The sequence below is a fragment of the Patella vulgata genome, chromosome 8 (assembly GCF_932274485.2).
Source record: "Patella vulgata chromosome 8, xgPatVulg1.2, whole genome shotgun sequence".
In the NCBI taxonomy this organism is placed as follows: domain Eukaryota; kingdom Metazoa; phylum Mollusca; class Gastropoda; family Patellidae; genus Patella; species Patella vulgata.
The window spans coordinates 29,461,086-29,479,658 of NC_065886.2; positions in this window are offsets into that span (position 1 = coordinate 29,461,086).

Consider the following 18,573-nt stretch of genomic DNA (forward strand, 5'->3'; position numbering starts at 1 on the left):
GCATTACTTGTTTCAGTAATTTAATCGTGTGTTATTCTTGTATTTAAGTGAGAAGAGTGAATAAACTATCATGGGTTGAAACAAATATATTGGAGTAGAAATAAACATTGTATATTGGTTTGCAAATAAATAATTGGTACAGATAATGCAATGTCATACAACATACTTTTTGGATTCGGTACAAATACAACCTTTTTATCATCAATGAAAATAATGTGATTTCAAAGTAACGATGAATAAAAAAACATTGCTTATATAAAGTACATGTAATTGGGTTCATTTAATTCACTTTGTATCTATAATATACATGTAGTATTAAACAATAAATATATTGATTAATGCCAATTCTATACAAATCTCATAGTTGTATTCATGTTTTCTTTACCATAACAAGAAACAGTACAACAGATTTAGTAACAATATATTCCTTTCTACATCCGTCAGAGTGGTTGATGATTCATAGATTCTAATAACCCCTTTTGAAGTTTATATGAAAGCTTTGATATCTGCTATGCAGATCTAGTTAAACTCTTAACTAATGTATCTTTAACTAATGATGCATAGAGACTGCTGGCCCGAAATCTGTACCGCCAACAAAATCATCTTCGGTAAATCTGTCTTGGCTTGATGTGTTAAAATGTACTCTATTCTAGGTAAAATAAAAGGATAATTTATTAACATTCTCATTACTTTACTAAACCAATGTTGACTGGTCCACCACGGTATAATCAAAATGCCTGAAGATTCGTCCTCTTCAATCTTTCTTAAAACCTTTCCAACTAATGAAAATGGCAGAAAAGCATAAAAAAAATTCATTCCGCCACGATATAGAGAAAGCATCAACCCCATGCGACCATACGCCACCCTTTTAAACTTGCATTAGACTATAGTAGGGTTCGTAAGAATTAAAGATTTCTTTTCTTTTTAATGTTTGTATACCACCAATTAATATCGTGTTTACATTCATCTGACAATAAGATTTTTGATTCAAAGTTTCCTTGTATAAGTTTCAGCATTTTAGCTTTATAATTGTCACAGCGTCTGTAATACATTGTAACATAGACAGGAAATCTTCTTTTGTTCTTTTCGTCAAATAAGCAGATTGTTTTCCCGCTAGTAGATTGGGTGGAGCTTAACCGTGCAATAACAAGACATTTTCAATGTCACTGCACACTTTTGCTGGTTTACACTAGTTTTAGTAGAAATCATTATAGAGAAGTTGGGTGGATTTTCTGTGCAATAACAACAGGTAAGTTGAGCGAGTGTCATTGTTACCATTCATTATAGCGCGCTCCATTCGTTAACTGGTTTAACACCTCGGCCTACGGCCTCTGGTTAAATCTGTTAACTCATTAAAGCCGTGCTATAAATATAACTTTGTTTACTGAAGGCAAATGAACTTCCATGTTGGCTGGTCTGAGATATTTATCCATAATTTTCTTCAGCCTTTGTTCAGTTATAGCCGAATTAGATGTAAACATCTTATTGACAATTTCTGCAACTCTCGGGCTAATATTTTGCCTAACTACATCGCCATCATTTTCAACTTGAGGGGAATGAGGGTTGTTATGACGACCTCATTGTTATCAATCACGTCATCATCCGTACCTTCTACCAGTAACTGGTCTATTTGATTTATAACATCGTCGCCATCCTGATTTTTAGGTGAGGGAGAAACTTCCCTCGCCTTAGGTGAGTTGGTGTGAGAGTTTCTGTTTCACATTGTCGTAATTCCATAATACTGATTTCGGAACGCACAGTTTGAGGCAGATTACTTTGAATCTTATCAGTGATGTCCTTCCCACTAAATTTATTAGAATTATCCGACTTTACAACAGTCGACTGGCTCGCCTGCGCCTGACTTGTCATAGAAGTAGTGTTACTATGTATAACTTTTGAGCAGACGACTTTCCAAATTTGGCTCAGAATGAAGTAATTTGAATGAATTTTGCAATATTTTCTTTTTTTATCATCTATTTTTGAATTATTATAGAAAGCGTGACCATCTCTTTATTAAACTCTTAACTAATGTATCTTTAACTAATGATGCATAGAGACTGCTGGCCCGAAATCTGTACCGCCAACAAAATCATCTTCGGTAAATCTGTCTTGGCTTGATGTGTTAAAATGTACTCTATTCTAGGTAAAATAAAAGGATAATTTATTAACATTCTCATTACTTTACTAAACCAATGTTGACTGGTCCACCACGGTATAATCAAAATGCCTGAAGATTCGTCCTCTTCAATCTTTCTTAAAACCTTTCCAACTAATGAAAATGGCAGAAAAGCATAAAAAAAATTCATTCCGCCACGATATAGAGAAAGCATCAACCCCGGTCGTAAACGGTTCAGGATAGTAAGAAAAGTAACGAGTCAATTGTGCATTAATGCGTGAAGCAAAAAGATCTATTTCAGGGGTACAATACTTAGGACAGATAATCTTAAATGTACTGGGATCAAGTTTCCACTCTAAGTTATCATGGTAATCCAAAAATCTACTTAGTTTTTCAGCTTCTACATTTTGAGCCGCATAAAGTTCTATACCCTTTCTAATAGTGAGGAGGAACATCTCCCTAGGAATTTAATCTTCTAATTTTGCCCCCCCCCCCCTTGATTATTTATATAGGCTACTGCAGTAGTATTATCTATCTGCATAAGAACGTGTTCATTAGTTGTAGGCGTTGAAAAGAACATTAAAGCAAATTTGGCTGCCAACAATTCAAGTTCATTAATATGCTTCTGACTCTTCCCCATGCGACCATACGCCACCCTTTTAAACTTGCATTAGACTATAGTAGGGTTCGTAAGAATTAAAGATTTCTTTTCTTTTTAATGTTTGTATACCACCAATTAATATCGTGTTTACATTCATCTGACAATAAGATTTTTGATTCAAAGTTTCCTTGTATAAGTTTCAGCATTTTAGCTTTATAATTGTCACAGCGTCTGTAATACATTGTAACATAGACAGGAAATCTTCTTTTGTTCTTTTCGTCAAATAAGCAGATTGTTTTCCCGCTAGTAGATTGGGTGGAGCTTAACCGTGCAATAACAAGACATTTTCAATGTCACTGCACACTTTTGCTGGTTTACACTAGTTTTAGTAGAAATCATTATAGAGAAGTTGGGTGGATTTTCTGTGCAATAACAACAGGTAAGTTGAGCGAGTGTCATTGTTACCATTCATTATAGCGCGCTCCATTCGTTAACTGGTTTAACACCTCGGCCTACGGCCTCTGGTTAAATCTGTTAACTCATTAAAGCCGTGCTATAAATATAACTTTGTTTACTGAAGGCAAATGAACTTCCATGTTGGCTGGTCTGAGATATTTATCCATAATTTTCTTCAGCCTTTGTTCAGTTATAGCCGAATTAGATGTAAACATCTTATTGACAATTTCTGCAACTCTCGGGCTAATATTTTGCCTAACTACATCGCCATCATTTTCAACTTGAGGGGAATGAGGGTTGTTATGACGACCTCATTGTTATCAATCACGTCATCATCCGTACCTTCTACCAGTAACTGGTCTATTTGATTTATAACATCGTCGCCATCCTGATTTTTAGGTGAGGGAGAAACTTCCCTCGCCTTAGGTGAGTTGGTGTGAGAGTTTCTGTTTCACATTGTCGTAATTCCATAATACTGATTTCGGAACGCACAGTTTGAGGCAGATTACTTTGAATCTTATCAGTGATGTCCTTCCCACTAAATTTATTAGAATTATCCGACTTTACAACAGTCGACTGGCTCGCCTGCGCCTGACTTGTCATAGAAGTAGTGTTACTATGTATAACTTTTGAGCAGACGACTTTCCAAATTTGGCTCAGAATGAAGTAATTTGAATGAATTTTGCAATATTTTCTTTTTTTATCATCTATTTTTGAATTATTATAGAAAGCGTGACCATCTCTTTATTAAACTCTTAACTAATGTATCTTTAACTAATCACCGCTTTACAATAGTAAGTGTAGCAGTGGTTAATGAACTTATGGTGCTCGTTAAAATCACCACTTTACCATAATAAATGTTGTAGCAATGGTTAATGAATTGATGATGCTCCCCGTAACCATTGCTTCGGTTAACTAATCAAAGATCTACAATAGTAAATGTTGCAATGGTTAATGAACTGATGGTGCTCGTAACCATTGCTTCGGGAATATGGTCCATTCATTGCCCAATATCTTCTAATCTGCACATAATAAAAAGCTGACATTTTAACATTATTTGTTCAATGATATGATTTATATATTTTACTTCAAACCCTACTTAAAAGCACTGCATTAATTTGCAATATTCTAAAATTTTGATTAACCACTTTAGGTGAAGCGCGTGCGTTATCGAGTAATCGACCTAACATCTATTAAGACAAGTTCTGCTATTTTCATTTTATTTATGTACTATTTCCGTCTCAGTTTCATCTTCAAACATTATAATTGATTATTTCTTGATAATAAATATTCAAATTGTTTGACGAACTATGCTTCCTATTTAAATTGCAAACAATACTCTGCTCGCCTATGTAAAATTATGGGTGATGTTTTATTTGTGTATATTTAAAAGTCGGTTTAAATATACAAAGACTTTAACAGAAATAAGTCGTGATTCATTTTTAAAATATGCATTATGTAAGATTTAGATAAAGAACAAGCCCATCTTGCTATAATAGTTTCAAAATAGACAGTGAAAAATGAATATATAGAGAATCTCCTACCATTCTTTTTTGATATCAGAAAATATCAACACAAGTTGATAAAGTAACAAAAAACGAGGCTCTGCCGAGGTTTTTTTACTTTATCAACGAGTGTTGATATTTTTTGATATCAAAAAAGACGAGTAGGAGATTTTATTTATTACCCAATCCCTTCTTACATGCAGAAAATGACAAATATAATTCTTTACTGTAGATTTCACTTTTACTGAACATTACGGCGTAGTGATCCATCATTTTTGACAGCAATTCAACCATTGCAAAGTCCTTTATATTGACCCAGTGTTTCCATCAAGGTCAATTGAATAACAATAGGTCATTTTTAATTTAAAAAAGTTCCTTTTCAAGGAGATATCGCAGTAGATTATGAAATATATCGCACAAACGATACCTACTGTAGAATGTATTAATGGGGGATAAATACTCTTCCAAAAAAGTAGGCGATATTCAGAAGGGGATCAAGTGGCTAAGTGGGTAAGACGCTGGCTCGCTAGCCTGGAGGTCGGGTGTTCGATCCCTGCGTTGGCCGAGAAACTTCATCCCGATTTTCCGGCGTGGTTTCCCCCTGTCAGTAATGCAGGACGGAGGGCCTGACAAGGACAGCTGTCTAGTCGTTCGGATGGGACGGAAAACCGAGGACCGTGTACACATTGGCGTGCACGTAAAAGATCCCTTGGCAAAATTTCCCTCATAGCACAATGTATTAGCACAGTTAGGAGCAGAACAGTAGGACGTTAAACCCCATTTCATTTCATTTCTGGATATTCAGAAACAATACAAAACTGCGGAAATGCACTGCTGTTTTTATTAGAGGTAACCAGTGAATGTTAATAACAGGCCAATTGCTTACACATGAACATAAACAGTTCATATGGGCGGCTTATCTGACGACCCCATTTCACTCGCAATGAAAATGGACGTTTTTGATGTTTGTCTTAATAATGAGTAATTGCTCCACCAATCCTCAGACATTCAGCAATGCGTCGTGGCATGCTCCTAATCAACCGTTCAATCACGATTTGGAGCAATCTGATCCACTCCTCTTGCAGTGCCACGGCCAATTCTTGCGGTGTTGTCGGTTGACGTTGACGTCGACGAACACATCTCCCGATAAAATTAAACGTAACACACCAAAGCAAAGATACGCTAAACAGTAAATCTTATGCAAGAATCGATAGGAAATCAAACATGGATAGGATAAACCAGCAAGCGGCAGTTTTCATCAACCCTTCCTTGAATTGACAAATTTGACAATGAACCCCTCCCACGTGTATGGTGCTATTGCGTGTCGCACATGCAGCTCAGTGGTTCTGTTGGGCGATAAGTTCTTCATCTGTGAACATACTTTCAAAGCATTTCAAGTGTGCGTGACTATTTATCATATCACAACCTGCATAGATATTTGCATTTTTTTAAGAGTATATGTGACAATATGATGGCTGAACAATATTGTGACTTTAACCTATTATTGATTTTATATTCATAATCAAGAAAATATAGCAACTAATGCGGGTTGTTTTGATAATTTAACTATCTATAGATTAATACACGTGTTGGTCATTTATCTATTCTATATTTGGAATTTAGCTGTTATCAGTCTGTGACGTAAGCATTTAGGGATGCTGGCACATATAAAAGATACCAAAAAACAGGACTCGAGTGCAGTGGGGTTGCGGAAAAGGCATGTCAATTTTAAGTGTTGTAATGTAGACTTTTGTTTAACTGCCTTGGCATAAAAACTTATACCAAAAAGTATTGTTGTTTCCTGAGAAAACACAGCGTTGAAGTCAAAGGTGGGAGTTACAACAGTACGCGCGCCAAAGTCAACCAATTAGACGATCAGACCAAAAAAAAGATATGTGGCGCGGTAGTGTTACGTATATCAAAACTTTCAGTCAACTGAATTTATTCTATGCGATTTTATAAATGTTTAAAGTTTTGACAAGAAACAGCCTAAATTGTCTCGATTTAAATGAGATCTTGATTTATATAATAGTTTAAAAATAGATAATGAAAAATGAATATATCGAAAATTTCAATCAAATTACATTATACCGAGAGAAGTTATAAATGTTTAAACGTTTTTATAGAAAACGTCCAATTTTATTGTCTCGATAATAGACGAGGTCCTATTTTCAGCCCTTTACAATCGACAATCTCCGTGAGTGGAGTTCGTATTAACGTTTAATGCACATATGGTGGATATTGCCTAATCCACTCATTGTCTAGAGAGTTCGTTGTGGGCTTTTCGTGTCATTAAATGTATAAATAATAATTTATATAACATTGGAAGCCATAATTTTCACTGTTAATAAGAATACAATTCAAATAGTGTTTGTTTATTTTCATTCGAAGTAAAGTTGTTGCATTTTAGAGAGTTGGTCAAGGTAATTACATATACATGGATATTTTATGCTTTCATAAAGTCACGTATTACATGTAAAGTTATCAACTAAACAATTAAACATGTCTAGATGTACGAATATGTCATAAAGAAGCTATATTTGTTCAAAAACCAGTTACAAGAAGCGAAGTTATTGCAGATTGTAGTAAAACACATATGCATCGATAGATTCGAACTTTTGGGAGACACAGTAATGCAATTATTGTGATACAAGCGATCCCATTGCAGTAGCTCAATTGATGCTCCAACTAGGGCGAATAATTGTCACAATGACGCTATATTCCAGGGCCCTGTTTCTCGAAATCTTAAATAAAGATAAAATCCAAATTTTAGTAGATACTTCAATTTTGATTGGCTGAGCACTAAAATCAATCTGATATTATCCAATCAAATTACTAAAATTGGATTTTATCTTAGTTGAAATTTCGTGAAACAGCCCCCAGGGTTTATAAAAATCTACTGAATATAAGTAAAGTTAATGCGGTTTGCCACATAAACCTGCCATTTACATATAATTTTATTGATAATAATTTTTGGGGTTGTTCGGTGGAATCTATGTCTATGGGTTATTTTGTTGTTTTATTGTTGAGGTGTTGATGAAATCTTTTAATAACCAGTTCGATGACTATGATTGTCTCGAGATTTATATATCGATTGATTAAGTGTTTCTTTATTTTACTGAATTGAATGCAGAAAAAACGCCTAGTGACGAGTATCTCGAAGCATGTCCGTATAGATCAATATAACTGATAGAAACCGTGTATTACAAGGGTATAATGACCACGTTACATTTTTATCAAAATATTACTTAACGATATAGTATATAAGACTTAAATCTGTCTATTACAAGTCTTTATTTTGGATTCAAATGTTATATAAACTGTTATTTAGACAGTTATTCATATTCCCATAATCAAGTCTCTAGATCATCGATGGTCGAGATTTAAATGAATTAGATCGCCGTGAGAATTATACTAAAATTTGTTAATATATTTACATTATCTATTCTGGAATTATCGTAGCAAGAACGGTCAGCTCTTTTATCTAAGGGGGTGCTAACCATTCGGCCTGTTATTGAGTCAACTGGCGTTTTTTTCGAATCTCCGGTTATACGTGACAAGGAGTAGGGTCGCCTGTCCAACCTCGTGGGCTTTCTCCGGGTCCTCCGGTTTCCTCCCACTGCTAAAGACCCCTACGCGCAAGCGAATTATTGAAATAAAATTAAATTGTGCATTAATGCGTGAAGCAAAAAGATCTATTTCAGGGGTACAATACTTAGGACAGATAATCTTAAATGTACTGGGATCAAGTTTCCACTCTAAGTTATCATGGTAATCCAAAAATCTACTTAGTTTTTCAGCTTCTACATTTTGAGCCGCATAAAGTTCTATACCCTTTCTAATAGTGAGGAGGAACATCTCCCTAGGAATTTAATCTTCTAATTTTGCCCCCCCCCCCTTGATTATTTATATAGGCTACTGCAGTAGTATTATCTATCTGCATAAGAACGTGTTCATTAGTTGTAGGCGTTGAAAAGAACATTAAAGCAAATTTGGCTGCCAACAATTCAAGTTCATTAATATGCTTCTGACTCTTCCCCATGCGACCATACGCCACCCTTTTAAACTTGCATTAGACTATAGTAGGGTTCGTAAGAATTAAAGATTTCTTTTCTTTTTAATGTTTGTATACCACCAATTAATATCGTGTTTACATTCATCTGACAATAAGATTTTTGATTCAAAGTTTCCTTGTATAAGTTTCAGCATTTTAGCTTTATAATTGTCACAGCGTCTGTAATACATTGTAACATAGACAGGAAATCTTCTTTTGTTCTTTTCGTCAAATAAGCAGATTGTTTTCCCGCTAGTAGATTGGGTGGAGCTTAACCGTGCAATAACAAGACATTTTCAATGTCACTGCACACTTTTGCTGGTTTACACTAGTTTTAGTAGAAATCATTATAGAGAAGTTGGGTGGATTTTCTGTGCAATAACAACAGGTAAGTTGAGCGAGTGTCATTGTTACCATTCATTATAGCGCGCTCCATTCGTTAACTGGTTTAACACCTCGGCCTACGGCCTCTGGTTAAATCTGTTAACTCATTAAAGCCGTGCTATAAATATAACTTTGTTTACTGAAGGCAAATGAACTTCCATGTTGGCTGGTCTGAGATATTTATCCATAATTTTCTTCAGCCTTTGTTCAGTTATAGCCGAATTAGATGTAAACATCTTATTGACAATTTCTGCAACTCTCGGGCTAATATTTTGCCTAACTACATCGCCATCATTTTCAACTTGAGGGGAATGAGGGTTGTTATGACGACCTCATTGTTATCAATCACGTCATCATCCGTACCTTCTACCAGTAACTGGTCTATTTGATTTATAACATCGTCGCCATCCTGATTTTTAGGTGAGGGAGAAACTTCCCTCGCCTTAGGTGAGTTGGTGTGAGAGTTTCTGTTTCACATTGTCGTAATTCCATAATACTGATTTCGGAACGCACAGTTTGAGGCAGATTACTTTGAATCTTATCAGTGATGTCCTTCCCACTAAATTTATTAGAATTATCCGACTTTACAACAGTCGACTGGCTCGCCTGCGCCTGACTTGTCATAGAAGTAGTGTTACTATGTATAACTTTTGAGCAGACGACTTTCCAAATTTGGCTCAGAATGAAGTAATTTGAATGAATTTTGCAATATTTTCTTTTTTTATCATCTATTTTTGAATTATTATAGAAAGCGTGACCATCTCTTTATTAAACTCTTAACTAATGTATCTTTAACTAATCACCGCTTTACAATAGTAAGTGTAGCAGTGGTTAATGAACTTATGGTGCTCGTTAAAATCACCACTTTACCATAATAAATGTTGTAGCAATGGTTAATGAATTGATGATGCTCCCCGTAACCATTGCTTCGGTTAACTAATCAAAGATCTACAATAGTAAATGTTGCAATGGTTAATGAACTGATGGTGCTCGTAACCATTGCTTCGGGAATATGGTCCATTCATTGCCCAATATCTTCTAATCTGCACATAATAAAAAGCTGACATTTTAACATTATTTGTTCAATGATATGATTTATATATTTTACTTCAAACCCTACTTAAAAGCACTGCATTAATTTGCAATATTCTAAAATTTTGATTAACCACTTTAGGTGAAGCGCGTGCGTTATCGAGTAATCGACCTAACATCTATTAAGACAAGTTCTGCTATTTTCATTTTATTTATGTACTATTTCCGTCTCAGTTTCATCTTCAAACATTATAATTGATTATTTCTTGATAATAAATATTCAAATTGTTTGACGAACTATGCTTCCTATTTAAATTGCAAACAATACTCTGCTCGCCTATGTAAAATTATGGGTGATGTTTTATTTGTGTATATTTAAAAGTCGGTTTAAATATACAAAGACTTTAACAGAAATAAGTCGTGATTCATTTTTAAAATATGCATTATGTAAGATTTAGATAAAGAACAAGCCCATCTTGCTATAATAGTTTCAAAATAGACAGTGAAAAATGAATATATAGAGAATCTCCTACCATTCTTTTTTGATATCAGAAAATATCAACACAAGTTGATAAAGTAACAAAAAACGAGGCTCTGCCGAGGTTTTTTTACTTTATCAACGAGTGTTGATATTTTTTGATATCAAAAAAGACGAGTAGGAGATTTTATTTATTACCCAATCCCTTCTTACATGCAGAAAATGACAAATATAATTCTTTACTGTAGATTTCACTTTTACTGAACATTACGGCGTAGTGATCCATCATTTTTGACAGCAATTCAACCATTGCAAAGTCCTTTATATTGACCCAGTGTTTCCATCAAGGTCAATTGAATAACAATAGGTCATTTTTAATTTAAAAAAGTTCCTTTTCAAGGAGATATCGCAGTAGATTATGAAATATATCGCACAAACGATACCTACTGTAGAATGTATTAATGGGGGATAAATACTCTTCCAAAAAAGTAGGCGATATTCAGAAGGGGATTAAGTGGGTAAGACGCTGGCTCGCTAGCCTGGAGGTCGGGTGTTCGATCCCTGCGTTGGCCGAGAAACTTCATCCCGATTTTCCGGCGTGGTTTCCCCCTGTCAGTAATGCAGGACGGAGGGCCTGACAAGGACAGCTGTCTAGTCGTTCGGATGGGACGGAAAACCGAGGACCGTGTACACATTGGCGTGCACGTAAAAGATCCCTTGGCAAAATTTCCCTCATAGCACAATGTATTAGCACAGTTAGGAGCAGAACAGTAGGACGTTAAACCCCATTTCATTTCATTTCTGGATATTCAGAAACAATACAAAACTGCGGAAATGCACTGCTGTTTTTATTAGAGGTAACCAGTGAATGTTAATAACAGGCCAATTGCTTACACATGAACATAAACAGTTCATATGGGCGGCTTATCTGACGACCCCATTTCACTCGCAATGAAAATGGACGTTTTTGATGTTTGTCTTAATAATGAGTAATTGCTCCACCAATCCTCAGACATTCAGCAATTCGTCGTGGCATGCTCCTAATCAACCGTTCAATCACGATTTGGAGCAATCTGATCCACTCCTCTTGCAGTGCCACGGCCAATTCTTGCGGTGTTGTCGGTTGACGTTGACGTCGACGAACACATCTCCCGATAAAATTAAACGTAACACACCAAAGCAAAGATACGCTAAACAGTAAATCTTATGCAAGAATCGATAGGAAATCAAACATGGATAGGATAAACCAGCAAGCGGCAGTTTTCATCAACCCTTCCTTGAATTGACAAATTTGACAATGAACCCCTCCCACGTGTATGGTGCTATTGCGTGTCGCACATGCAGCTCAGTGGTTCTGTTGGGCGATAAGTTCTTCATCTGTGAACATACTTTCAAAGCATTTCAAGTGTGCGTGACTATTTATCATATCACAACCTGCATAGATATTTGCATTTTTTTAAGAGTATATGTGACAATATGATGGCTGAACAATATTGTGACTTTAACCTATTATTGATTTTATATTCATAATCAAGAAAATATAGCAACTAATGCGGGTTGTTTTGATAATTTAACTATCTATAGATTAATACACGTGTTGGTCATTTATCTATTCTATATTTGGAATTTAGCTGTTATCAGTCTGTGACGTAAGCATTTAGGGATGCTGGCACATATAAAAGATACCAAAAAACAGGACTCGAGTGCAGTGGGGTTGCGGAAAAGGCATGTCAATTTTAAGTGTTGTAATGTAGACTTTTGTTTAACTGCCTTGGCATAAAAACTTATACCAAAAAGTATTGTTGTTTCCTGAGAAAACACAGCGTTGAAGTCAAAGGTGGGAGTTACAACAGTACGCGCGCCAAAGTCAACCAATTAGACGATCAGACCAAAAAAAAGATATGTGGCGCGGTAGTGTTACGTATATCAAAACTTTCAGTCAACTGAATTTATTCTATGCGATTTTATAAATGTTTAAAGTTTTGACAAGAAACAGCCTAAATTGTCTCGATTTAAATGAGATCTTGATTTATATAATAGTTTAAAAATAGATAATGAAAAATGAATATATCGAAAATTTCAATCAAATTACATTATACCGAGAGAAGTTATAAATGTTTAAACGTTTTTATAGAAAACGTCCAATTTTATTGTCTCGATAATAGACGAGGTCCTATTTTCAGCCCTTTACAATCGACAATCTCCGTGAGTGGAGTTCGTATTAACGTTTAATGCACATATGGTGGATATTGCCTAATCCACTCATTGTCTAGAGAGTTCGTTGTGGGCTTTTCGTGTCATTAAATGTATAAATAATAATTTATATAACATTGGAAGCCATAATTTTCACTGTTAATAAGAATACAATTCAAATAGTGTTTGTTTATTTTCATTCGAAGTAAAGTTGTTGCATTTCAGAGAGTTGGTCAAGGTAATTACATATACATGGATATTTTATGCTTTCATAAAGTCACGTATTACATGTAAAGTTATCAACTAAACAATTAAACATGTCTAGATGTACGAATATGTCATAAAGAAGCTATATTTGTTCAAAAACCAGTTACAAGAAGCGAAGTTATTGCAGATTGTAGTAAAACACATATGCATCGATAGATTCGAACTTTTGGGAGACACAGTAATGCAATTATTGTGATACAAGCGATCCCATTGCAGTAGCTCAATTGATGCTCCAACTAGGGCGAATAATTGTCACAATGACGCTATATTCCAGGGCCCTGTTTCTCGAAATCTTAAATAAAGATAAAATCCAAATTTTAGTAGATACTTCAATTTTTATTGGCTGAGCACTAAAATCAATCTGATATTATCCAATCAAATTACTAAAATTGGATTTTATCTTAGTTAAAATTTCGTGAAACAGCCCCCAGTGTTTATAAAAATCTACTGAATATAAGTAAAGTTAATGCGGTTTGCCACATAAACCTGCCATTTACATATAATTTTATTGATAATATTTTTTGGGGTTGTTCGGTGGAATCTATGTCTATGGGTTATTTTGTTGTTTTATTGTTGAGGTGTTGATGAAATCTTTTAATAACCAGTTCGATGACTATGATTGTCTCGAGATTTATATATCGATTGATTAAGTGTTTCTTTATTTTACTGAATTGAATGCAGAAAAAACGCCTAGTGACGAGTATCTCTAAGCATGTCCCTATAGATCAATATAACTGATAGAAACCGTGTATTACAAGGGTATAATGACCACATGTTACATCTTTATCAAAATATCCCTTAACGATATAGTATATAAGACTTAAATCTGTCTATTACAAGTCTTTATTTTGGATTCAAATGTTATATAAACTGTTATTTAGACAGTTATTCATATTCCCATAATCAAGTCTCTAGATCATCGATGGTCGAGATTTAAATGAATTAGAACGCCGTGAGAATTTGACTAAAATTTGTTAATATATTTACATTATCTATTCTGGAACTATCGTAGCAAGAACGGTCAGCTCTTTTATCTAAGGGGGGTGCTAACCATTCGGCCTGTTATTGAGTCAACTGGCGTTTTTTTCGAATCTCCGGTTATACGTGACAAGGAGTAGGGTCGCCTGTCCAACCTCGTGGGCTTTCTCCGGGTCCTCCGGTTTCCTCCCACTGCTAAAGACCCCTACGCGCAAGCGAATTATTGAAATAAAATTAAACTATATGTTAGTCCCGAAATGACCTAGTTTGTGTCGAGTGGACGTTAAACCCCATTTCTCTCTCTCTCTCTCTCTCTCTCTCTCTTGTATCTTAAATCTTCCATAATGCACCTTTAATGTCTCTGGGCGTGATTTGGGTTGTACAGAAATCCCTTGGGAACGAAATTCATATGGGGCGGGGGGCTGTCAAGTATTCGACGGGGAAAATCCCTAATAGGGATATCAATTTCAAAAGTTTTAGATTTACTCAATGTGAATAACAGAATAAAAGTCGTGCATGCTATTATACTTAATATTACGAAATACTTAAATCAATGAAATAATATATTAAAAGCCAAAGTTACAGGATTTTTTGCTATATTTCGAATGTGTCATAATATATTAAATCTAAAAAATCTCCATTGCATATTGAAATGATATATTCAAAGCCAATTATCTTTTTCGTAAAGCTAAACTATATTAGGTATATTTCGAACGTGCCATATACTCAATCTAAGAAATCTACAGTTGTATATTTCAATATGTTTAATCATTAAAATTGATTTACTCAAAACAATTATTTATATTTATATTAAGTTAATGGATATAAGATATGCTTTAATTGTGCTATAAACCACGAGGGAAGCACGGAATACAAGACATCTACACACGCAACTAATAAAAGAAAAATCTTCGTCAAGCGCACTGCGAGATTTAAAGGGGCGGTACCAGATTCACCATGGTATCCGTTTATAAAATGAACTCCAAAATGTCCAGAAATAAGGCAAATAGTTTCTCTGAAATTTCCTGACAACGGTGCGCTTGATGCGAAAAAAAAAAATAACCCAAAGAGAATTTTATGCGTTGAATTATACAAAATCAAAAGTTTTCATTTCAAAGTATTGAGCCGCTCGGATGCAATTTCTAGATTCATTAAACGATGTAACATAATCTGTTTTGTGGAATCCCGTTGTTCGGTCTTGTCAGTGGTGCAGGACGGGGGTTCTGTCAAGGACAGCTGTCTGGTCGTTCGGGTGATACGAAAAACCGACGTCCCGTGCACACATTGACGTGCACTTAAAAGATCCTTGGACAGTTGGAATTCGATATAAATGTAGGCCGAAATGTAGGCTGTCGCGCCACTGTCCGAGAAAGATTTCCCTCATAACACACTGTATGTCGTATGCCCGTCTGCATTAGCCCAGCGAGAGCAGAACAGTAGGGCGTTAAACCCTAGTTATTTTATTTCATTTCATTTCCGTTGTTCGGTTGTACATGTATAAGTGGCTTGATAATCGTGACGGTCACTCACAACTCTAGTCATTGTTATCCAAGCACGTGAGAATAGCATGGGATTTGCGATCTTATATACAGAAACGAAAGTTTGTTATTTTGCGGAAAAAAAACGGAAGACAGCGCTTCAGATAGCTGAACAGGATAAAAGACTCCCACACAGAATTAATCCGTTTGATACACTGAATTAAATCTGAGACGGCTCTTTTAACCACATTTTCATTCACTAAAAGGTTATTAAATGTAATGTGACAAAGTGCTCCATAACTTGTATCATATTAAGATTATAGTGTATACATGTAAATGCATAGAACCAATTTGAACCCATTGAATCCGTTCCTGTTATTGATCTGCGATATAAGAATACTGTCCACTACATAATATATGCAAGTATTTAATTACGGACATAAAAATTTCCACCTGTAGTAACAATTCTCTTGATATAAGACCCGATGCTTTCTGTAGTTAGGGGGGATGGGTGGAGAGAGTTTTGTAGCAGGGGAGAGCGGAGACCGGCGTATGGACTCTCAAGCGAGTTCACCGGCTGTCGTGGCAGAAGGGCAGGATGGTTGTCTTAATGTACCATATTATGTTATCGTGTATTCCTCATGTAGTTTAGTTCCTGTTTAATTTATGTTCCTGTTAATTGTTGTAGCTTTTTTATATTCATGTTCCTGATGTAAATATATCATGTCACCTGTATATACGAAACTGATATCTGTTACCACTAAAATCGCGTGACAGTAATCGCCATAACTAATTTACTTCACCGGATTATAAACAACAGTCTTTAACGATATAAATCAATAAAAGTCTTTGGCGATATATCCCCCTCATTGTCGACATCGGAAATATATATAACCATAGATTGATAAACATATCCGAGGCTTCAACTGGTCCAAAATAGTATACACGCAATCAGAGAGAGAGAGAGAGTGAGAGAGAGAGAGAGAGATTGGGTTTAACGTCCACTTAACACAAACTGTCCCTAAATCGAGTTCGTGTAAACATTTTGCTTGAAACTAATCCGAATTAGTTTTAAATATGCGTATGTCCATCTTCATTAGCACAGTCGGAGCAGAACAGTAGGATGTTAAAACCCATTTCATTTCATTTCATTCCATTCATCCATTCCGAATAACCATCAGACTGCCTATAAGCTACAGGTAATAAAAGAAAATTTTGTTTAATTTCAGCGTCTACAACATATGAATTTTATGACACTGCGGTGTCATTCGAACAAGCTCAACAAAATTGTGAAGCTGACGGATTACAACTAGCGACACTGACTAGTAAAGATGATTATGAGAAGCTTATAGAATATATTGAAGTAGAAAATAGTGATAGGTGAGTGAAAATAAAATTAAATGTTATGGGCTAATAAAGACGGGCATACATCATACCGTGTTCTATGCGGCCCTGTCGCTTACTCTTATATAGAATTCCAACCGCCAAGGGTCCTTGTATACGGATGTGTATGTAGAAGAGGCGAATAAGAGGATTTATTTTATGATCAGTAGTGGAATACCGCGTTCTATCAGTGAAATAAAAGTGTTATTCCACTGGCTAGCAGTAGTCCATGTTGTTTTTACCTAAAATGATTGTAAAATCATAAAATAAATAGAACATTTGTCGTTTTGTCGTGAATAACATATTTTATTTCATCTCTAAGCAAGAAAACGTTTATATTTTCACTCATGCTACGCATTCGTGAAAATATAAGTTTTCTTGCTTCTCGATGAAATAAAGTATGTTATTCACTCTAAAACGACAAATATCCTCTATAGATAACTTACAAGCAGGACTGAATGAAGCTTGCATGGACCCCTGGTTGAAAATGTCACTGAGACCTTGGTATCAATAGTGGAAAGGGGAGGTATATTCTGGTAACACTCACACAAATGCAATTTGTATGTCAGTATATACGGTAAATTTAGTTGGCTCAGACACATACAACATTATACAAGACATATTTATTTATGGTACGACATTTTTTGGCAACTAATTTCGGATTCCCTTTAATATTGGGGTCTGTGGATGCAGTCCAGTCAGCCCCACCCTATTATCCTGGCCCTGTTTTACAGTATTGATTAACGAATATAAAGACAGGTCGATGCTGTAGGGTTGTGGTGAGGGGTGACAAGAGGGTCAATTGGTTGTGGTACCAAGTTGCGTCCTCCTGTTCTGCGCCGACCGGACTAACGAAGACGGGCATATGCCATACAGAGCACATGATTGAAATTTTGCACTACGGCCTACACTTATATCGAATTCCAACTATCAAGGGTTCTTTTACGTGCACGCCAATGTGTACACGGAACATCGATTTGTCATCCCCTCCGAACGACTATACGTCGTCTCTTGCCAAACTCACGTCCCGCACCACTGACACCGGGGAACACGGGGGCTTCGGGTAAGCGAGCCAACGTCTTACTTAATGAGCTACCGTGTCTTCCTCTGACAAGAAGAGAAAAAAAGTGGCATTTAGACCCTTCGTATTGTAATAGCACCAGTAAGTACATTAAACGTTGGAACTGCACAGCTATAAGTCTACGAATAACTATAGAGTCGTTATGGCTCAGTGAGTAAGGCGTTGGCGCGCTAACCTGGGGGTGCCGTGTTCTATCCCTGCGTTGGCAGAGAAATTCACCTGGAATTTCCGGCATGCTTCAATGGCGCAAGGACTGATGCCCTGGCTAGCTATACTGTATAGACGTTCGAATGGTTCGAAAAACCCATGTAAACATTATCATGCACGTAAAGGAACCCTTGACAGTTGGATAATAAGAGTAGGCTGTAGCGCCGCTGTCCGGGCAAAATCCCCCTCATAGCTTTCAGTATGACCTATGCCCGTATTTAGTATAGTCTGGAGGTCGGGTGTTCGATCCCTGCATTGGCCGAGAAAGTCCATCCAGTGATGCAGGACGGAGGGCCTGACAAGGACAGCTGTCTAGTCGTTCGGACCGTACGAAAAACCGAGGCCCCGTGTACGCATTGG